A 24,998-nucleotide genomic window follows, 5' to 3' on the forward strand; every position below is an offset into this window, starting at 1 on the left:
CATTTTCCTCATCCTTCTTTTCTTCCTTACTATGAAATTCCATGGTACATGGAACATCAGCTGGAAGAGTATCTTCCAATATATTTGCATTGATACCATCACAATGTTGAATCTGGAGAGAGCTTGACACTGTCAATGGTCTCACATTCACTTCACCTTCATCATTGGAACAAGCCATGAAATTGGGGTCATTCAAAAAGTCTTCAATTTCCCTTATGATTTATAGAAACTTATGATGTCTGGGGAGGAAAGAAAAACACAGAATTTGCCACAAGCCCCAATGGGGATCAAAATTCAGAGAGCCCTTATGGGAAAATAAAATAAGCCTTAGAAATATACGACTGATAAATTTTCTAAAACCATTACAGAACATGCCAGTACACCCGCACTGGAAATTGTTCACGTAACTCTGTACCTTCTGCTGGTTTGAAAATGTTCATCTCTCGTAAACCTGAAAATTTACTTTCTTCACACAAATAATCATGTACAGTTCACTTGTTTAACACTAACAACGATTGCACAAGCTTGACAAAGGTGTAGTCAACAATGCAAAATAGTAACAACTGCTGCCAATGTAATTACAAATACAAAATTCTCATTACAAAGACAAATCCCAAAATGGCGATCACTACAGTAGATGGTTGAAGTCGAATAAATGGTATCGAAGGCAACTGAGACACACATACCAATTAAATTAATAAGAGGTGGTACTGGTCCAACATGGTATGCAAAATAGGTCAGAACACCATTGCTGAAGCAACAAAATACGCACACCAAGTTTCAAAGAGCACAAAATCTCAAAGATGCTGATGTTTTACTGAAGCTCAAAATTTAACAGTTTTCACAATGAATCTTGGTCTCGAAATCTAGCAGAAATTCCAAAGAGATTCTGCTCATATGTGAAGTACACCAGCAGCAAAACACTATCAATACCTGAAATGTGTGACAGCAGTGATAATGTTATAAATGACACTGCCACTAAATTGGAGTTACTAAAGACGGTTTTCCAAAATTCCTTCACAAAAGAATACGAAGGAAATGTCCCAGAATTGGAATCAAGAACAGCTGTCAGCAAGAGTAACTTAGAAGTAGATATCCTCTGTGTACCAAAGCAGCTTACACCACTTAATACAGCCAAGTCTAAATTCCAGATTGCATAGCAATTAGGTTCCTTTCAGAATATGCCAATAAAATACCTCCACACTTTAGTAATTACACACAAACACTTGCTCAACAAAAGATCTGTACCTACAGACTGGAAAGTTGTACAATTCACACCAACATTCAAGAAAGGAAATGTGAGTTATCAGCTGAATTACAGATCCATATCACTAACTTAGCTTTTCCGTATGATTTTGGAACATGTTCAAACATTGTGGTTTACCTCACAGAAAACAATCTATTTACAAACAGTCAGCACAGATTCAGAAAATATCATTCTAGTAAGACACAACCAGCTCTTTATTCACATGAAGTAATGAGTGCTGTTGATGGGGGATCTCAAGTCAAATTCACATTTCTAGATTTTCAGGCTTTTGACACTGTTCCTCATAAGAAAGTTCTAATCAAATTGCAAGCCTACAGAGAAAGTCACTGATTCAAACAGAAGTGGTATCTGCCATCTCCCAAGGAAGGGTCATAAACCCTCTGCTGTTGCTAATCTATAAAAATGATTTATGAAACAAGCTGAGCAGCCCTCTTAGATTGTTTGCAAATGATGCTGTCATTTATTGTCTTGTAAAGTCATCAAAAATCAAGATAAATTGTACAATGATTTAGACAAGGTATCTGTATAAAGCGGAAAGTGGCAGCTGACTCTAATTAATGAAAAATGTGAAGCAATCTGCATAAGTAATAAAAGGAATCTCTTAAATTTTGGTTACAAAATAAATCACACAAATCTAAAGACTGTGAATTCATCTAAATACTTAGAGATTACTATGACGAGTAACTTACACTGGAACAACTTCATAGATAATGTTGTGCGGAAAGCTAACAACAGACTATGTTTTATTGACAGAACACTTAGAATATGCAACAGGTCCACTAAAGAAACTGCCTACACTATGTTTGTCCGTACTCTTTTGGACTATTGCTGCATTGTGTGGGATATGCGTCATATGGGAATGACGCAAGGCATAAAAAAAGCTCGAATAAGGGCAGCTTGTTCTGCACTATCAAGAAACGGGAGAGAGGGTCACAGATATGATATGCAAGTTGGGGTGGCAGTCATTAAAACAAAGTCTTTTTCTTTGCGGCAGGATCTTTTCACCAAATTTCAATCATAAACTTTCTTCTCTGAATGCGAAAATATTTTGTTGGTGCCAACCTACATAGGAAGAAACAATTATTGTAATAAAATAAGAGAAATCAGTGCTCGCCCATTTTACTCGCATGCTGTTCGAGAATGGAACAGTAGAGAAATAGCTTGAATGTGGTTCACTGAACCCACTGCCAGGCACTTTATTGTGAACTGAAAGCAGTCATGTAGATACAGATGTTATATCACATAAATACTCAACAAATTCCAGTATGGGATGTGTCATGTGAACAATCAAAGACCAAACTCCTCAACCCATTTAGCGGCATGCAGACCTACAGAATCCTACTGCCGAGTGTTAAAATACTGCTGGCACAACACAGAGCACTACCACTGTATTTCATAGCGCTGGGCACGGTATCCATGTCTTGTGGCACAACACTGCACTTCCATAGCCATGTACACGACTAGAAGCGAACTCCTGTCGCAACATACCTGGCCAGGGTGACTAAATAAATGCACTGAGCAGCACTTGAATGTCTTGTGGCACAACATTGCACTTCCATAGCCATGTACACGACTAGAAGCGAACTCCTGTCGCAACATACCTGGCCAGGGTGACTAAATAAATGCACTGAGCAGCACTTGAATTTGTTCTCTGACTGATTCCAGATGACTGAACACAGCCAATGCTGAGACAGTCTACATGCAAGCCATCAGTCCAAAGTCCTACCTAACCTAGTAGTGTCATCACCCAGGTACTGGTATACACGCCCTCACTACACCTGCCTCAAGCCAGTATCACAAGGGAAGACCACCTCTATGGTAACTTCACACGGCACTCCAGGTGATACTGAGGGGTCCTTGATTCGGCTCAGGTCATCTGCATGCCTGATTGCTGTTCATGATCGCTGTGATGTAAGCTTACTGTTTGCTGGGTATGCTTTTCTTGCATCAGTGCAGACACCTCAGCAGCTGCAGCTCTACTGCTGAAGCAGCACTGAGCTGCCTATCAACATATGCTCTGCCACGCAGCCAAGCACGCCACTGTGAGTTATGCTAAGGTAGAAACCTGCTGTCTGCATGACCTAACACCACTGATATACTGACAACAAACTCTGTAGGGAAGTCAGCATGAATAAATGTTTATACTGAATAAGTTCTCCTGACTTTGTGCTCCCCGTAGTACTGCTAGCATGTGACCCCTAGTTCCTGCACAAGCCATTCTGGTGGCAAAGTGACCTTCCTGGCTAATCATCGAGTCTGTATTACCAATGCCACAACATCTGGTGTCAGAAGGAAAGCCAATAACTAAGAGTGACATCATAGGACAGTGACGGTCATCCTCACTTCACTGTGGTGAGTGGAAACAGACTATTTTTTACCTTTTTTTCTATGTGACTGTGTTTACAATGTTTAATCGCCAGGACTGTAGGGTTGGAGGGAAGATTCAGCAGTTGAAAGGTAACTCAGTCAATGATTTAAGTGACTTCACAGGGCATAATATAGAAACAGATGGCGGTTTATGCCAGTTAGGTGCAGGTAGTGTAACTTGTTGGGGGCACAGTGCTCCAAGAGTCCAGTAATCTGCAGTGATTTGTTTTATGTGTACAAGGTCAGGACATTACACCAAGGAATGTACAAAATGCCCACAGTTGGCACTCGGACATAAGGATGTTGTATAGTACGGAATGTGGCTGTGATATTGGTATTTTCCTGTTGTATTTTTCCTTTTGTAGTAGACGTATGTTTTGCAACTAGAGAACCAGCAGCAGAATATCACCACTATGGAGGTGATTCAGGTCTTGCGGAATTAGATGACACAAATAAAATCACACACATTAAGAACATTTAGATACTTGTCCAGTATGTCACAACCCATCCTGGATGTTAGCACCACTACACTGGCTTCTCCGTTTATGGGCATGCCAGCAGTTGTAGACAACTTACTGACAGCCTCGAAGCTGCAATGTTGGTCAGAGAAGCAGTTGTTGCATATGGCCAAGTTATGTTTAATGGGAGATGCTAAAATGTACATGATGGATCTTGAGGACTTGAGGAATGATCAGATGTTTGAAATTCTGTGGGTATGCTAGGAAGAAGAATAGCTGATATTACAACGAGCAACATGTGTTGAAAAAACACAGGGAGAGTACTGATGGTTTCATGGAAACGACAAGAAATCGTAATGTCAATATGCAAGAGTTAACAGAACACAATGATACCAATCAAGTCCTGCTGCAAGAAGCAGTACAAAGAGCAGTGGACACATTTTTGTGGGGAGCATAGAAGGAAATAAGATGCAGTAAACCAAGTCTGGGTTAAAGAGAATATTTTTCTGCAGAAGTCAAGCCAGGCAGCATATTGCAAGAGTGTCATTCATCACAGTGTAGAAAATGTGGAGGAGTAAGGAATTGAGAATGAGATGGCAGACAGAATCCCAAAAAGAGCCATGACAGAGAGACACAGAATGGGAATGGTAACCCACTGTTAAATGGCAACAAGGAGTCAGCACTGCTGAGCAGTGCTCTCAGTAAATTTTAGCACAGCTAAACCATGTGCTAAGGTGGAATTTTGTTTAATTGGTTTAGTGAATGGAGGAGAATATAAGTTTTTATTGGGTACATGTTCGACTTCATGGGGAAGAGGAGATTGGGCCCACAATGATATAGATTGTGTAACATTGAGCCACTAAAAGAAAATGAAGAGATAGATAACGCACAGCAATAATGTATGCAGGAGTCTCAATGTGTACAGTACTTGGACAGTTGCCACGTATTACGCATCCAAATTGATAACTTTGGGACCGAGGATGTGGACTTGTCTAAAGTGTTGACAGTTCCCCCCAAGTTTGGAAATTTTAGGAAGATAATATGGATAAGGTAAATTTGGGCCCTAACCTTAAGCAAGCCACCAATTTAGTGGCAAAGAACAGAAAAGTAGCAATGGAGCAGTTGGTGGTGGAGACTGAAGATTTGGTTAACCCTCATGTGTCTTTGCCAGTGACCCCACAGAAAAAGCACAGTATCCCATCTGGGAATGCACTTGCCTCTATATATCGAGCTAATCAACAATAGTTATGAGATGGTATAACTGAGAATGTACCTGTCATTACAGGGGACTAGTTGTGAACATTCCAAAAAGTAGTACACATAGCACAAAAGCATATTGGTTTTGTTTTACAGGTGCTTATTGAATCCCAAATATGATGGAAACATTGAATAATTTGGGGCAGTTAAGATATTTCTCCACACTGATCTGCAAAGTGGCTATCGTCAGCTAGATGCCGTGCCAGAGGATCAGCTGAAAAGAGAAGTTTCGGTTTCTTTAGGGCACTATCAGTATCAACAGATGCCGTTTGGACTAAGGAATGTGCCAATCATATTCCAACATCTGGTAGATGGAATTTTGTGGGGCTTGAAACCAAGGCAATATGTAGCATATTTGGATGTCATAATTGTCCCTGCATAGGTCATGGAAGAACATGTGCTACAATTAGGAAAGTATTCATGTGGTTGACTGCAGCAGATCTGACACAGAGTGTGAGAAATGTCACTTCACACTAAATATTTACAACACATTAGTTTAAAGGTCGCGAAACCATAGCCAAAATTCCACATGCTAAATAAAATCTTTCATATTGGCTGTTAAAATACTTCTACTAAAGTCACTACTGGGTTCGCATCAATAGAGATGAGTTCAATAGTGAAAGTTTATGCTGGCACCGTACATACTTCTATGTTATCTACAGCATTGTGCTCCGCAGTCCCAATCAGTTAAATAATGGACTACTGCTTTTAGCATGCAATCTGTTTCCACCTTGATGATAAACGATGTGACTTGACACTAAGCAATCACTTCATCACACCATGATTTTTTTTTTAAAAAAACCTATCACCTGAAGATGCATCTCTATTGATGTGAAACTGGTAGCAACTTTTTAATAAAGGTATTTTAACACCCACTATGGAAGATTTTATTCACCACACACAATACTTATGACTTGATTAGCATTGAGGGAGTCTGAAAGAACCCCAGATCAGTAAAACCAAAGTGGTATTTCCTAACAGATCAAATGGGAGAAGAATTACATTCCTCCCCCCCCCCCCCCTCCCCCTAGCAAATTGTTATAGAAAGTTTTTACTTAAATTTGCAGAGGTAGCATGACCTCTCACTCGCCTACTGAAAACTGTTGTGAGGTTTCACTGGTCATCAGATTGCGAAGATGCATTCACAAATTTGAAAGAATTGTTGACAACTGGACCACTGTCAGTTTTTTCAAATTATGACAAGGAATTCATATTGTCATGTAATGCAAGCAGTCGTGTGCTTGGCTATGTACAGAGTCAAGAAATGGATGGAACGGAGTATCCAGTTGCCTGTATCTCATGTCAGTTGAATGAAGTGAAAGAAATTACTCTGCAACAGAAGAAAATGTAAGCAAACAAAACTCAGACCTTGTGCTGTTGTGCCAGGTGCACTGTGGAATAAAGTACTGAGGCAGGTGCGTGCTCATGTGTTAGCAGGCCATAGAAGATGAAAAATCACAGAACAACCTATAGTCAAACAATATTGGTGGCAAACACACAAGCAGGATGTGGTGCAGCATAAAAACAAGATTGTTCCATACAAACAAAGTGTTGACTTGAGTCATCAGCATATTCTGCTGCAAAGGTAAGCCATTTGATATGATTAGCCGCTGGGCACGGAGGGTGAGATCATCAGAAGACAGTTCAGCGGAGCGGTCCTTTTGGGCAAAAATGGGCAGGGAATTGCTATGTAGTATGGATCACTTTTTGCAGTACATGATGGTGGCTGTTCCAAACCAGCAAACAGACACAATGGCTCAAGACCGTGGTGAATCATTGGTTGTTGAAGTTTGAGGTTTCAGAAACGTTCATTACAAGCCAGGGCACCAATTTCACAATAGCATTAATGAAGTAGTTTTGTCAGTTATTACATATTCATATATTAAGGACAAGCGATTACACTCACAAGCAAATGCAAGAAGGTAGCAATTTCATCTGAAGAAGTTAAGTCATTACATCAACAGACATCATTATGATGGGATTCATTGTTACACCCTCCCTTATGGCAGCACATAATCCTAAGGTTCACAAGAGTAGGGGTCTATTGTCGTATGAAGTAGTAAAAGGCTGGTTTACATTAGGCCAGTAATTCAATCATGTAGTAAGTTCCAGAATGAGATTGTCACTCTGCAGTGTGCCCCGATATGAAATGGCTGATTAAAACTGTGCGCCACACTGAGAATCAAACTCTAAACCTTTGTCTTTTACATTTGCACATTTGCCCACGAAAGTGGGTAATGTTAATCAGCTCCTACATCCCAAAGGGAATGATGAAAAAGTTCGTCCCAGAAAAGAGAGAAGGAAGCAGAATGGAGATGACACAGAAAGTTGAGCAAAATGCCCCTGTATAGTCCACACGCCGGGTGGTTATAATTAAACTTTCCTTATTTAACACGTTATAACATGGAAACTAATTACCGTACAAGTACCAAGCTCAGCAGCATTAATGTCAAGGACATAGGGAAGAGAAATAATGCAGAAGAAATTCAACTGAAACACTTTTAATGTGCTGCTATGGTACGTCAAACCGTTACATACAGGTACCATTACTGCTACAAAAGGGGCTCACTATGGCGCCCATCAGTGTCCAAAAGCATCTCAAGGCACAGGACTGCATTCTGCACAGCAGAACGAAGTATGTGCATAGGTATGCTGGCTACCTCTCTTGATATGCTGTGCTTCAGATCAGTACATGTGTGAATGTTTCCCTGGTAAACCCTGTCCTTCAGGTAGCCCCACAACCAGAAATCACAGGGAGTGAGACCAGGTGATTGTGATGGCCAAGCATTTGGAAATGATTGGCTGATAATTCAATCGTTTCCAAATTTATTTCGGAGAAACAGTGAACTGTACAAGCAATGTGAAATGGGGCCCCATTTTACATGAAAACTTCTGAGTTTGATGCGTCTCTCTCCTCTGGGGTGGGTATGACACGATGGCAGAGCCTATCACAGTAACACTAGCCAGTCACACTGCATGTCTTTGGTCCTTGAGAGCCAACCTGTCAAAAAAGAATGGGCAAAGATGAACAAAGCTGTGAAGCCACACCATATGGTGACACATACAGCGTGCAGAGGACCTTCATGCACAGTGACTGGAGCAATTCTGAGTGTTCACCTAACCAGTCAGGAAAAAAATGAGCTCCGTCTGTCCATAGGATGGTCCAGGGCCAGTCTTCGGCAACTTCAACCTTGCGGGAAAGTGCAGAGTGAAGTCAACACGTCGTTGTGCGTCCTGTGGTGCAAGCTGCTTTATGATCTGGATCTTGCATGGATACCATTTGAAAATAGTTCAAAGCACCTTCTGTACAGTTGACCATGGGATGTTCAACTGTCGTGACACAGCACGTGCACTGCCTGATGATCGGGAATTATGCACAGGACTGTCTGCCATAGCAAAAGTGACTTCATTGACCACCTGTGGTGCAACCAGTTGTTGGCCTCTTCCCAGACTGACGTCCAGTTCTCCAGTTGATTCGAACTACCTCATACTGTTCTGCACAGCAGTGAAGAAAGAGGACCCTTCAGTAATCCTTTCAGCTGGCAATATTCTCTAACTGCAGCTGCAGCATTACTGTTATTTTGATAACAGAGCTTCACCGATAATGGTCTGCTCCTTTTGTCCAAGCTCATGTTGACACATCAACAAGTGCACTGCGACTGGTCAGGTCTGTGAAACTATGAATCATGATAACTGGTCAAGGCACCTGGTGGCCATAGGTGGAACCGGAAGGAGGTATAACATTACAGGTCGGGATTCATCTATGAGGTCTTGAATATCTTATTTGTATCTGTCAGCTGGTATGGAGAAATTGAGATTTCAGGCATTTCTTTATATAGTTTTGCGTGATTAAGTCCCTACACTATGCAAAGCTGTCATTTAGTTACTTGCGATTTGCGACCTGTTATGTTATATTTTCAGATAATAAATCATATTTTTTCTGATTACCGTTAAAATATAACGACAATAAATGTTTGAGGTCATTTGGAATAATAATTTAATAACTAAGTAAATGATGTGACATCATTCTTTTACTCTTAGAAAAAAAGAAAAAAAAGAGTGTTAATTATGCGTTTATGGATGGTCAGTGTCGGGATCAGTGATTACGATTCGAGAAATAATTGATTTGATGAAGTTCAATTGCACACAATCGTGTGGGGCAAATTATGACCTTGTAATTGATTGTAGATGTATGCAGGTCAATTTTGTGAGAGGCTAGCAAGCGGCGCGATTGTGTCACGGTATCAAGACTGCTTTCGCGTCACCGATGGTTTGCTTTAAACTTGCGAAAATACAATTTACGTGAATTCTTAATTATCGTGAAAGGATAGAATATTTGATGGTTATCCCGCTGTTGATGAGCCACTATGGAGGACGTAATTTCAAAATCCAATATAAATCCTGTTGATCGGCGTAGCCTAGCAACCCAAAAGCTCATATGTGGTTATCAGCAGAAACATTGTACTATTTTTTGCACACATTTACACTCTACATCGAGGTGTGAATGATTTGTTGGTGCGAAATAAACATTTGAAAGCATTTGATTGAATAAAAGGAAAGATATAAAGATGTTTATTCGTAATTTTGTTATTTCATGAACAATGATATTTTCTTATAGTGTTGTAGAGCCTTATGTATTATTAATATTGTGACAGACTGGTCATCAGTGCTCTCATTACAAGCCGAGTTTTGGGCCTGATTAAGAGTAGCTAGTTCTTAGAATCTCAAAGATTAAGTGAAGAACAAAATCACACTTAAATAATGCTGCCTTGAAACCCACTATCTTTATACTATATTAAGCCAGCTATTCTGGAATCAGGTGGTACCATGGCTGTGTAGTTGTGTGTTGTCAACAACAAATAGGTAAACACAAACATAAACATTCCTCACGCTCTGATATCGACGTGGGAAAGAAGAGACAACAACGATGACATACACATATCCATATACAAACAGTATACGTGGCGCCTTACAATACAACACGACGACATCACTGTACAGTGGCACTGTGACACATGGAAATCATACACCCCATACCCTGGACATTAATGCTACCAAGCTTGGTACTCGTAAAGTAATTAGTTTCCATGTTATAACGTGTTAAATAAGGATAGTTTCTGTCAAATAGTGAACTTCTATGCCCATGTGATTGCAGATTTCAGTATATCTGTTGGAGTCTCAGTATAATTATAACCACCCAGTATATGTTGCCTTATGCAATAAGACTTAAGAGTTAAGCCATTGCACAGAGGAAGTAATTTTTTTTATTTCTTTTTTTTTTAGGTGCATTATTTGTGTACAAATGATGTAGGGTTTTGTTTATATGTACATGTATTTTGCTTGAGAATGGACCAAGGTTTTGGAGTGTGGGGACAGGTAACAATTTTAATTTGGAGGTTACACAGTGTGCATGAATTTCAATATTGTGATATGTTAACAGTTACTTTTGGGACATTATGTTTTTTTTATTTATTTATTTTTTATTCTGGGGCCTTTGTGTGTGTGTGCGTGTGTGTGTGTGTGGGGGGGGGGGGGGGGAGGTTATAATTTTGTAATGAGCTCTGGAAGGCACGAGATGTAAGTGAAGTATAGTTATGAGTATTTTCAGGATGTAAATTTATATGGAACATTGGAAGAGAAAGTAAATCACAGTTGGCAAGTAGTGTAGCATTAGAGGAATTATGGTAGTTTTGATGTACAGTGAGTTTTGCACGTTCCTTTCATGATGGTTCAAATTATCATGGAGACATGCGAGATAGAGCTATTGAACTATTTCTATGGGGGACAGACGAGAGAGAATGCTGACAGGACAACTATACAGCACAACCCTATTTTCAGAAAGTAGGACCTCCCTTGATGAACTCTGTACGGCCCACTTGTTATTATCACCACTTGTCACACAAAGGTATGCTCACGGGAAAGAGAAAACTTAGAATTATGGAGCACCTGAATATTACTGAATCAAACTCACTATGACGTCTTGGGACTGACTTTTCGGCTTCTAGCAATGATAACAGGGACCACAACTCAAATTCTGACACATCCCCAGCTGAATTTGCCCAATATTCCTCCAGACCTACCTAACACCCTAGCCATCACCATGCTCAATTTTCTCAACAAGCATATAACCAAACAGAATGGGTTCAATGGTATGGAACACATGTTCACAAACATCGAACAATACCAGAGCAAGTATCAGAAAATGATCATGATACAGTCAAACCTCAATATAATTATTACCAATAAAATGATAAACCCGGGTGCAGCGATAATTTTATATGGCCCCAGCTGATTTCCTATATGTACTATGTTAATTACCTGTCATTACAACGATGAAGTAAATTTAGCAACACCCTGTTACAACGAAGACAAAATTTTGAGGAATTTACTATTTCCTATTTCTAAGAAGCTCACTGTAGTGGTAGGTATTGTTTATTTAGCTACTACTCTTTCTGTGCTTTATTTCCTGAGGCTTTGCTACATACTCCTCCCCTCAAGAACCATGGACCTTGCCGCTGGTGGGGAGGCTTGTGTGCCTCAGCGATACAGATGGCCGTACCGTACGAGCAACCACAACAGAGGGGTATCCGTTAAAAGGCCAGACAAACGTGTGGTTCCTGAAGAAAGGCAGCAGCCTTTTCAGTAGTTGCAGGGGCAACAGTCTGGATGATTGACTGATCTGGCCTTGTAACACTAACCATAACGGCCTTGCTGTGCTGGTACTGCGAACGGCTGAAAGCAAGGCGAAACTATAGCCATAATTTTTCCCGAGGGCATGCAGCTTTACTGTATGGTTAAATGATGATGGCATCCTCTTGGGTAAAATATTCCGGAGGTAAAATAGTCCCCCATTCGGATCTCCGGGTGGGAACTACTCAAGAGGATGTTGATATCAGAAGAAAGAAATCTGGCGTTCTACGGATCGGAGTGTGGAATGTCAGCTCCCTTAATCGGGCAGGTAGGTTAGAAAATTTAAAAAGGGATATGGATAGGTTAAAGTTAGATATAGTGGGAATTAGTGAAGTTCGGTGGCAGGAGGAACAAGACTTCTGGTCAGGTGAATACAGGGTTATAAATACAAAATCAAATAGGGGTAATGCAGGAGTAGGTTTAATAATGAATAAACAAATAGGAGTGTGGGTAAGCTACTACAAACAGCATAGTGAACGTATTATAGTGGCCAAGATAGACACGAAGCCATTGCCTACCACAGTATTACAAGTTTATATGCCAACTAGCTCTGCAGATGACGAAGAAATTGAAGAAATGTATGATGAGATAAAAGAAATTATTCAGGTAGTGCAGGGAGACAAAAATTTAATAGTCATGGGTGACTGGAATTCGACAGTAGGAAAAGGGAGAAAGGAAACATAGTAGGTGAATATGGATTGGGGCTAAGAAATGAAAGAGGAAGCCGTCTGGTAGAATTTTGCACAGAGCATAACTTAATCATGAAGACATGCTTCACCAAGCGATGATTCAGAGCCAAGCGAAATGACCAATTACATGAAGCAGGTACATCCCGTGTACCTTTTGTACATTTTTAGAAAAACTGTTGGTAGCTTATTGAAGAAACTGAGTGCATTGTGTAGTGCGATCTTCATTTGGAAACTGCCTTCTGTAATTATTACTGAGGTTTTATCACCAAGAGAGCTGTAATGTTAATTGTATAAAATTATGTACAACTACATTTCCAATGAAAATCTACGAATTTGGAAATTTCCTTCTGAATCTTAATGACACTGCCCCCCATCCCCCTTCCCCACCGCCCAAAAAGAGTAATAATAATGCAGCTTGTCTGTGCACTCTGTTTTGACACTCTGAGCAGCAGTAACTGTGCCGAATTTAGAGGTCTGCAGTGTTTGCAACATTTATTCTGTTCATCATAAGAATGAACTTATGTAGACAAACACAAATGTGGTGATTGGTCAGAAGCCATAGCACACGTACACTGGTGGTGTTACGCTCTCGGAAGTATGTCTTACTTATATATTAGGTATCTTATTACTAACTTATGTTAAATGGAACATTAAGATATTCTAATGTATTAACAGCCATCAATGTCGTTTTTTTTTTTTTAAATCACACAGAGCATAACTTAATCATAGCTAACACTTGGTTCAAGAATCATAAAAGAAGGTTGTATACATGGAAGAATCCTGGAGATACTAAAAGGTATCAGATAGATTATATAATGGTAAGACAGAGATTCAGGAACCAGGTTTTAAATTGTAGGACATTTCCAGGGGCAGATGTGGACTCTGACCACAATCTCTTGGTTATGAACTATAGATTAAAACTGAAGAAATTGCAAAAAGGTGGGAATTTAAGGAGATGGGACCTGGATAAACTGAGTAAACCAGAGGTTGTACAGAGTTTCAGGGACAGCATAAGGGAACAATTGACAGGAATGGGGGAAAGAAATACAGTAGAAGACGAATGGGTAGCTCTGAGGAATGAAGTAGTGAAGGCAGCAGAGGATCAAGTACGTAAAAAGACGAGGGCTTGTAGAAATCCTTGGGTAACAGAAGAAATATTGAATTTAATTGATGAAAGTAGAAAATATAAAAATGCAGTAAATGAAGCAGGGAAAAATAATACAAAAGTCTCAAAAATGAAATCTACAGGAAGTGCAAAATGGCTAAGCAGGTATGGCTAGAGGACAAATTCAAGGATGCAGAGGCTTATCTCACTAGGGGTAAGGTAGATACAGCCTACAGGAAAATTAAAAAGACCTTTGGAGAAAAGAGAGCCACTTGTATGAATATCAAGAGCTCAGGTGGAAACCCAGTTCTAAGCAAAGAAGGGAAAGCAGAAAGGTGGAAGGAGTATATAGAGGGTCTATACAAGGGCAATGTACTTGAGGACAATATTATGGAAATGGAATAAGATGTAGATGAAGATGAAATGGGAGATACGATACTGCGTGAAGAGTTTGACAGAGCACTGAAAGACCAGAGTTGAAACAAGGCCCCGGGAGTAGACAACATTCCATTAGAACTACTGACGGCCTTGGGAGAGCCAGTCCTGACAAAACTCTACCATCTGGTGAGCAAGATGTATGAGACAGGCGAAATACCCACAGACTTCAAGAAGAATATAATAATTGCAATCCCAAAGAAAGCAGGTATTGACAGATGTGAAAATTACCGAACTATCAGTTTAATAAGTCACAGCTGCAAAATACTAACGCGAATTATTTACAGACGAATGGAAAAATTGGTAGAAGCGGACCTCGGGGAAGATCAGTTTGGATTCTGTAGAAATGTTAGAACACGTGCGGCAATACTGACCTTATGACTTATCTTAGAAGAAAGACTAAGGAAAGGCAAACCTACGTTTCTAGCATTTGTAGACTTAGAGAAAGCTTTTGACAATGTTGATTGGAATACTCTCTTTCAAATTCTGAAGGTGGCAGGGGTAAAATACAGGGAGCGAAAGACTATTTACAATTTGTACAGAAATCAGATGGCAGTTATAAGAGTCGAGGGGCATGAAAGGGAAGCAGTGGTTGGGAAGGGAGTGAGACAGGGTTGTTGCCTATCCCTGATGTTATTCAATCTGTATATTGAGCTAGCAGTAAAGGAAACAAAAGAAAAATTTGGAGTAGGTATTAAAATCCAGGGAGAAGAAATAAAAACTTTGAGATTCACTGATGATATTGTAAGTCTGTCAGAGACAGCAAAGGACTTGGAAGAGCAGTTGAACGGAATGGACAGTGTCATGAAAGGAGGGTATAAGATGAAAATCAACAAAAGCCAAACAAGGATAATGGAATGTAGTCAAATTAAGTTGGGTGATGCTGAGGGAATTAGATTAGGAAATGAGACACTTAAAGCAGTAAAGGAGTTTTGCTATTTGGGGATCAAAATAACTGATGATGTTCGAAGTAGAGAGGATATAAAATGTAGACTGGAAATGGCAAGGAAAGCGTTTCTGAAGAAGAGGAGTTTGTTAACATCGGGTATAGATTTAAGTGTCAGGAAGGCATTTCTGAAAGTATTTGTATGGAGCGTAGCCATGTATGGAAGTGAAACATGGACGATAAATAGTTTGGACAAGAAGAGAATAGAAGCTTTCGAAATGTGGTGCTACAGAAGAATGCTGAAGATTAGATGGGTAGATCACATAACTAATGAGGAGGTATTGAATAGAATTGGGGAGAAGAGGAGTTTGTGGCACAACTTGACTAGAAGAAGGGATTGGTTGGTAGGACACGTCCTGAGGCATCAAGGGATCACAAATTTAGCATTGTAGGGCAGCGTGGAGGGTAAAAATCGTAGAGGGAGACCAAGAGATGAATACACTAAGCAGATTCAGAAGGATGTAGGTTGCAGTAGATACTGGGAGATGAAGGAGCTTGCACAGGATAGATTAGCATGGAGAGCTGCATCAAACCAGTCTCAGGACTGAAGACCACAACGACAACAACAACAACAACGACAACAACAACAATGCTACATACTACAGTACTGGATTCATTCTAGCGGTAAAGAGAATAGCATACAGCCTTGGACGAGCTGTGCTGAGCAGCAAACGTCAAAGAGCTCCTTTGTTTGAACGAGTGTTCTGTTTGTCCAAAGTTGAGCTTCAGTAGCAGACATAAGTGTTTTGTTGGGCTCATACACAGCTTATCTCCATGATTTTTTAAATCCGTGAATGTTTTTTGTTGATGTAAACACTCTGGACTTCACTAAGGTTTGGACAATGGCTGGAACTCAGAAACAAATAAGGATGGAGACAAAAATGGAGGTTTTCAAAGACGTTGATAATGGAATGAAACAAGTAGACGTGTCGAGGAAGTATGGACTTGCACAACCAACGTTAGCTGCATTCCTTAAAAAGTGAAAAGAAACTGAAGAAAGTTTCATAGGTGACAAATTTAACCTTTCATGAAAAAGAATGAAGACGGCTGCTGCTGACGATGTGCACAGTGCTACACTGTGGTGGTTTAACGAGATGCGTGCACAGAATGTACCAGTCAATGGCCCGTTGATATGTCAAAAAGTCTTAAATTTCGCTAAGTTGCTTGGTGATTCTAATTTTAAGGCAAGTAACAGATGACTGCAAAGATAAGTAGAATAAAAATCAGCACCTGTAGGTGATGAATTTTGGAGGAAAAACACAATGTATAAACTGTTAGAAAAATACAGTCCTGAAAACTTGTACAACGCAGAGGAGATGGTATTTCTTATCAACTGAAGCCAGATGGAGGAGAAAAGTGTAAAGGAGGGATGCAGTCTAAAGTACACCTAACTGTTCTCTGCAGCAATGCATCAGGGACACACAAATTTAACACCACTGGTGATGGGACGATCAGCTAACCCATGGTGCTTCAAAAATGTAAGAAGCTTACCAGGTAAGAGGGTGCGTACATTTTATTTTACCTTCTTTTAATTTATAAGTTAATTCAGTAAAGCATAGCTTCAGCTGTAATGTTTTACTACAGTTGTATTGTAAATGTAATTTCTTTTATTCCAGTCAATTACTAGGCAAATCGAAAAGCATGGATGATGTCTACTCCTTTTGGTTAGTGGTTGCTTTCACTTGATTCACTTGATAAAGAGATGTCAATGAAGAATAAGAAAATGGCATTGCTGATGGATAATTTCAGTGTGCATAACAACATGCCAGCGTTTAAGAACGTTGAACTGAGCGACTTACCCCCAGACTATACTTCGATTCTTCAGCCACTAGATATGAGGATAATTAAGAACTTTAAGACAAAATACCATTCATGTTCAGTTCAACGCGTGATCGCGAACACTGCCAGAAAAGTGAGCAATCCCTACAGTTTCAATGTGAAGCAGGCTTGTGACATGATTGCTAGTTCTTGGAACAGTGTACAGCCGAATGTGATTGTGAACTGCTGGAAAAATGCAAAAATTTCCTAAGTGAAGATATTGGTGAGAATGTCGTAGTGGATGAAATAACACAGGATGATATTGAAAGTGATCTGGAGATTTATTCAGCAGCTACTGGTAAAACAATAGATGCTTCAGCAGTTGAATACTTGTCAGTGGATGATGAGGCATTGGGTGTTTGAAGCATATACCAACAAAGCTGTCATCGAGGAGTTAAAGGGTAATTCGCCTGTTGATAATTCTTACCATGACAGTGATGTGATAAATGTGAACCCCCTCCTCTGATGGAGCTAATAGGTCAGTTGGAAACCATTCAGCAAGTAGCATCTTCAATCCCCAGTGTTATAGGAGATAAAGACAGTACTCACAGGAGAATCTTTAAAAAAAAAGAAACAAAGGAAAAAAGTGAATTTTTCTGTACATAAAAGTAAGATATTCTACTGATACAGTATTGCAGGGTGTATTTGTGGACAACGGAAAAAAATTCCCGGATTTTTGCTGGATATCCCGGTTACAAAATATACTTTTTCCTGGGCGAAAATACACTTTTTCCATGCTCAGTGACAGTAGGTTTTCCATCGATTTTTCCCTTGGAACTGTAAAACTTACCAAATCTTCGAACGAGTAATGTGGTGTAGAACTTCACAGCACTTTAGGGGAAAAACAGGGAGAAAAGGTTTGGAAAGACTTTTGATGAAAGAGAGAGAGAGAGAGAGAGAGAGAGAGAGAGAGAGAGAGAGAGAGAGAGAGAGAAGTTTTGGAAAGATCTCTGATGCACAACAACATATACGCTGCATATCATTGTATTACAAAAGTATAAATTCGAATTCCACCAAACATAGCACGTCAGTTTCCAGAGTATTGAAATCGAGACTGCGATGCCCTTTTGTGAGCCAATCGTATCTCGGGCCACGTGATCTCGCCAGCTGATGACAGCAGATATTGAAAGCACAGCATATGTGTTGTCGTCAGCTAATTGCAAGATCACTGTTAAGTAGCGCGAACAGAACACACAAAGAGAAAGTGTTCATGGTTTACATTAATGTACATAGTGTAGCTAAAAGAGAAGCTAAGCTTTCAAGTGTAATATTGATTTATTTATTTATTTATTTTTTTGCTTGTGTTATACTTTAAGATACATCACACAAATGTGTCTGTAAATTTAAAATAATGACATAAATGTCTGGTCTTCTGGGCTCAAAATTCTTCTAAGTGGCTGGTCCTCAAAGTTTTAAGTTTTAAACGAGAGTCAAACGCTTTGCGATTCAAGAAACACATCCCACATTCTTACACGTAACATAATTCATCTTGCATAAAAGGAAATTTACTTTAAAAGTAATGCTTTTCAAACCACCATTCGCAGTACTTTCTCGAGACTGTTAGAAATACGCTCATTTTATCAGTTGCCAGAAAGCACCAGAAAACAGGCATTATTGCGCATGAACAGCTGCGGTGATGTAGGAAGCCCACACGTTCACATGTATAATGCATTAAGAGATCTTACACCTAGCCATAAAAGAAACAGGACATCAGAGGATTCTCCAAGGGCATCAGAATTTCATAAACCATAATAAAATGCATAATTGAAGTGCTCATTGGCTTGTCCAGATTGACACCTGATATTAAGCTTTTCAGTGTGGTTTTTGGAATGTAAATTTTCTTCGTGTACCAGTACTGTACTATCTCATGTTCGGTTCTTTATTATGGCATAATGCCATAAATGGCAGAATATGAAAACATGCACCTGAAATTCAGCAAACAATTGGAACTAACCAATACTTTGAAATGAAACACTTCGTTTCAAATAAATTGATTGCCTCAGCGGAAAAGATTGATAAAGCCGAAGTTCTTCAGCAAACTAACAAAAATAACTTCATTGTTCTGTAAGGTGATTAATGCTAGACTGCCAAAAACATGGAAATAAAATAAAATCAGAAAACTGAAACTAATAATATATTTCTTAATTATGTGAATGTATTTTAATTCATTTAATAGCTCCCAGCCACAGAAATCCGTTTGTTTTCATTTGACATGGGAGCTGTAAACGAAGAGAAAACAGTGAAATCACTTAACATAAACAAGGGTCACATGGAGACTACTCCCTCCCCCCACCACAACTCTGTGCATGCATGAATCTGGCAGCTAGGGCGCATCAGAAAATTTTTTCTCATTAGCATCTGGCTGCTTGTGACTACTGCCAATACAGCTAACAGCCACACTTCGATTAGCCAGAAGCGGGAGAAGGTACTGCTCATACGCGATTCAATTGTGCATGTGTATGAGCCCGCTGGCAACTGCTCAAACGAACCTAACGTAAACAGTTGTGACGTCACGCTCATAGAAAGCAATTAATTGTTACAAAGCATTGCATAGTCTTCGCCCAAGGCCGTTGACATATTCTTGCTGTTTGCAGACACTTGTGCGCACACGCTGTTTTGTTCTCTAAATGGCGCATTTCCTTTGTAATGAAAGTTTTATTTTGGTTTTTTCTCTCATTTATGTTTTATTGCTGCAGTATTATTCTCCAGTAACAGGATACAGTAACATTCTTTGCTAGACTATCAGTTCTTACCAGTCAAAATTACATAAAACTAATTGAAAACTGAAACAATGAAAAATTCCTGAAATTTCAAAAAATTCACGAGTTTTTGCCACCTTTCTACCAGATGAAAACATTTCCGGGTTTTTCCCAGATTTCCTGGTTGCCCTGGGTCGTATACACCCGGTATTAATAAATGAAGCGAACAAAGTCTGTGTCATCATTTGTCTTTTAATGTAATTTTTCATCAGAAAATTAAAACAGTAATGTACTTCTCAGCCACGAAAACATGGGTCCTTGCTCTGAGTCACAATGATAAAACTTCATTATAACAACAACCCTGGTACAACAATTTAATTTTCATGGTCCCATGAAATTCGTTATATCAAGGTTTGACTGTAGTAGGAATTTCATCGCTGAGTACCATTTTAACCTTGCTTATATAGCCTATGTCCATCAATGGCAAAGGGCCACACACACACACACACACACACACACACACACACACACACACACACACACAAACAAACAAACATATTAAGTTCCAGTCCATTACTTACCAATCCAGTGGGTTGACCATTAGTTTTGAACAATTGTAGGTGTACTAGCCACCTTGCACTGTGGGGCACAACGAACAGAGGAGGAGGACCATCAGTGTAGAAAATGTAAATAAGAATGTAAGAAAGAAGCATTGCAGGAGCAAGGGAGAATACAAACAAAATAGTGGTATGTTATTTTAAGTGAGTCACGGGTTTAGCAGCAGCTTGCAATTCAAAGGATCGAATTCCCCTACGGGGGGGAGGACTGCTGCGACAACAGCCATGGACCAAACTTCACAACCTGTCAAGGGGCATGCATGCAAGCCACTTATGATATCCTGCCAATGGGTGTTAGTTTGAGGGTATAGAATTTTTTGCACAATTAAATTCGGGATTTTCCATTATGAGTCAGAGGTGTGACGTTTTTTGTACTCTTGTCATGAGTAAACTTAGTTCTTTGTCAATGTTACATCAGAAAGTATGCTTCAAATAATGTATGAACAATGTATCAGTACAAATATTTGTGTTGTGCTTGATATACTCTTTGCGCAGCATGCAGTAGTTGAAATTCACCATTAGATGTCTTTATGTCACAGTAAGCATGGCACAGAGCTTCCAACTCTTCATGGACTTGTAAGGGGCCCCTAGAATAAGTGATGTTGAGACTTGCCAATGAAGAATGGTTCAAATGGCTCTGAGCACTATGGGACTCAACATTTTAGGTCATAAGTCCCCTAGAACTTAGAACTACTTAAACCTAACTAACCTAAGGACATCACACACACCCATGCCCGAGGCAGGATTCGAACCTGCGACCGTAGCAGCCCCGCGGTTCCGGACTGCAGCGCCAGAACCGCATGGCCACCGCGGCCGGCCGCCAATGAAAAATATCCAACAACAGAATTATGAAAAGTTTTGTAAAATATCAGAAGATCATTTCTAGAGAGTATTCAGAATGCTTCCACACTTAAAGCAAGTTCATGCAATAATGCTCATATTTGTATAATACAGCTGAAAGTCATTTCAAAACTTTAAAAGAACAGGGTGTATACGTGGACAAGAAAAAAATTCTTGGATTTCTCAGTTAAAAATCCACTTTTTCCCACATTAAAATACACTTCTTCCACAGTAAAAATACACTTTTTTTCATTTTAATTGATAGTATGCTTTCCCTTGGAGCTGTTAAAATATCAATACTTTGAATGGTACAGGTTTTATACATCAGTGTGGAACTTTATAGAACGAAAAAACTCAGGGAGCAGGGAGGGGGAGGGTGGGAAAAAGAAGAACCTGATTTGGAAAGATCTGTGACGCACAGCAATATTCACGCTGCATATTTTCATATTATGATAGGCTGCACATCTTTGTTTTCGTATTACGAAAGTATGGATAACAGCACATTAGTTCCCGAAGCATTCAAATCGAGATTGAAATGTGCTTTTGTAAGCCCGTCATAGCTTATGTCGCGTGATCTCGCCAGCCAATGACAGCAGATATTCAGAGCATAGCACATGTGACACATAGTCAGCCAACAGAAACATCACTGTTTAGTAGTGTGAACACACAAAGAGGAAAAGTTAAGCTTTAGGATATAATATTTGTCTTGAAGATTAATGAGCTACAAGAAAAGCTAAGCTTTCACATAAAAAGTGGTCTTTTTTGCGTGTGTTACACTTTAAGGTACACCACACCAATGTGTCCGTAAAATTTTAAACAATGACATTATGTTGGTCTTCTGGGCTTTAAATTCTTCTAAGTAGTTAATCCTCAATGAGTTAAGTTTTAAATGAGAGTCAAATACTCTGCAATTTAAGAAATTCATTGCACATTCGAAACACGTAACATAATTCATCTTGCATAAAAGGAAATTTACTTTGAAACTAATGCTTTTCAAAGCACCATTCGCAATATTTTCTTGCAACCTGTTAGAAATAGCTTCATTTCAGCAGTTGCCAGACAGCACCAGAAAACAGGCATTACTGCACATGGGCAGCTACAATGACAGAGGAAGCCCATATGTTCATACATATATAGTCTTAATAGTTCTTACGTGACGTCATAAAAGAAACAGGATACTCCAACAGTATCGGAATTTTGTACACCACACTAAAATGCATAATTCGGCTTAAAGTGCACATTCATATGTCCAGATTCACAATGAAGTAGGTCCCACCTGATATTAAGATTTCAGTGCAGTTTTCTGGAAGCAAATTTTCTTGGAGTACCAGTGCTGTATCATCTCATGTTTGGTTCTTTATTATGGCATAATGCCATATGTGCCAGAAGATGGAAAGGTGCACTTGAAATTCAGTGAACAGTTGAAACTAGTCAACAATGCGGAATGAAACACTTCGTTTCTAATAAATTGACTGCCTCTGGGGAAAAGATTAAAGCCCCATTTATTTAGCAAACCGAGAAAAATGACTTCATTTTTCTGCAAGGCGATTGACTGCCAAAAATGTGGAAATAAAATTAAAAAACTGAAACTAATAATACATGTTAGCCTTCCATAATTATGTGAATGTATTTTAATTCACTTAATTGCTCCCAACCACACAGAAATCTGTTTTGATTTCATTTGATATGAGAAGTGTAAACGAAGAGGAAACAGTAAAATCACTAAACGTAAACACGGCTTACATGGATATTAACCCCCTTCTACTACAGACCAGACTGCTATATGCATGCGGCAACCTGGCAGCTTGGGTGCGCCAGGAAAATTTTTCCGGCTGGCATCTGGCTGCTTGTTGCTACTGCTGATACAGCTAACAGCCACACTTTGCCAGAAACAGGAGAAGATACTGCCTGTACACAACTCAACTACGCACAGGCATGAGCCCATAAGCAACTGTTCAAACAAACTTTATGTACACAGGTGTGCCGTCACACTGTCTTGTCAGCAGCAGTTTGTTGTTACGAAATATTTAACAGTTTTCACCCTAAAGTGTCTGACACATTTTGATGTTTTATCAGTTCTTACCAGTCAAAACTACAAAAATTTAACTGAAGTCTAAAACAATGAAAAATTCCCAGAATTCTAAAAAATTCCTGAGTTTTTTCCCAGTTTTCTCCCGGATGAAAAAATTCCTGGGATTTTCCCACAGCATATACACTCTGAAGAATAGTCAATGAATAATAAAATGAAAGCAAACTACATCACGACTATTGTTTTACGATTTTGCTACTGAGAAGCCTCTCACTGACACAGCACAACACAATAACGCAGTCTGCTGTATGAGTGGGCTGGGTTTCCACATTTGGCACAATGTACCTCTTCAGCCACATACACAAGCTGAGGTAGGTTCCTGTCAAAACACACCTGGCCAGAGGAACCATAAATAGTTGCCACTCAGCCCTGAGCAACACCTGTGCTGCAACTGGTTCTGGGGCTTCCAATAACAGCACCAATCAGTTAGCTGCTGGTCTACAAGTCACCACTACATTTGACGGTTTTGGGCCTCGAGCTGGTGTCATCAAGAGAATACCACCTATGGGTTGACTTCATGTGGCACTCCAGGCTACTCCGAAGGGTTCTCCAGTCAGCACATGGCATCCGCATGCCTGACCCGTTCATGGCTCCTGATATGTAAGCTTGCCAGCTCACAGGTACACCTTTGATGTGTCGGCACAAACACTCCAGCAGCTGCAACTCTTCCACTGAAGCAGCACACTGCTGCCTAACATCCTAACATACACAAGCACTGCTGCAGAGCCAAGCATGCTGCTGGAAGTTATGCCACAATACTAGCTCACTGTCTATATGAACACACATGCTACCAAGACGCCGGAAACTTCTTGAATGAAAGTCATGTTGAATAAAGAATGTTTATACTGAATAAGCTCTCCTAACTTCGAACTCGCGCACATTTATTACATAAACTTGTACACATATGATTTGATTGTGGAAGTATTCTGCACACTCTCTAAAAACAATATTATAAAAAAGGTGTTCATAATTCCATTGTTGCACATTCTTCATTGGCAATTTTCTATGCTGCTTGTTCTAAGGTGGCCCTTACACAGTCCTTAAAGAGTTTAAGGCTCTATGCCATATTTGTTGTGCCATAAAGGTGTTTACTGCCAAGCCCCACCTGCCACACATCACCCAAAAAGTACCTCAAACAAATTATGATACAACACGAACAAAAATTTGTATTATCACACAAAGCAGAATGCAACCCACAAGCTCCCAAAAATACCCTGCAGCAGAAACCTGGCTACAAATGGTGTGTGAATCGTCAATACCAGTGCAGATGCTAGATGAAGAATGTGTTTTACCACATAAATATTTATTCTTAAAATATCAAGAGCTCATTTCCAACATACATCATCTAGAAAACTGTAACTCCCTCCATTACGCATCTTGTGTAATCTTCATGATGATAGAAATTTAAAGTTTTATGGAGGCATAGCTACAATGGGTCTCCCTCATAGTCCTCTCGGTTATGGAATTTGGAGGTGAACAATCATAACACTATGTAGCCTCCATCATACACTGCATGAAGATTTGTGGACTACAGATGCAGAAATGGCAGGATCGTAAACCAGTTTTGTCCCACCCTTTGCTTGTATCACGTTTCATATATTCAGAAGGTAAACCAGTTTTGTCCCACCCTTTGCTTGCATCACATTTCATATATTAAGGAAACTATTGTCCTTTGTGCAAGTGTCAGTACCATTGGAGCTGCAAAATGGTGAAAACTGAAA

At 39.7% G+C, this 24,998-nt stretch overlaps 1 protein-coding gene across 1 annotated transcript in view; it reads right to left on the bottom strand.

Moving 5' to 3' along the window:
* LOC126263157 (eIF-2-alpha kinase GCN2) overlaps window positions 1–24,998 on the bottom strand; it is a 322,298-nt gene that overhangs the window by 272,325 nt on the left and 24,975 nt on the right. The window lies entirely within an intron of this gene.

The sequence above is a fragment of the Schistocerca nitens genome, chromosome 1 (genome assembly GCF_023898315.1).
Source record: "Schistocerca nitens isolate TAMUIC-IGC-003100 chromosome 1, iqSchNite1.1, whole genome shotgun sequence".
NCBI classification, from domain to species: domain Eukaryota; kingdom Metazoa; phylum Arthropoda; class Insecta; order Orthoptera; family Acrididae; genus Schistocerca; species Schistocerca nitens.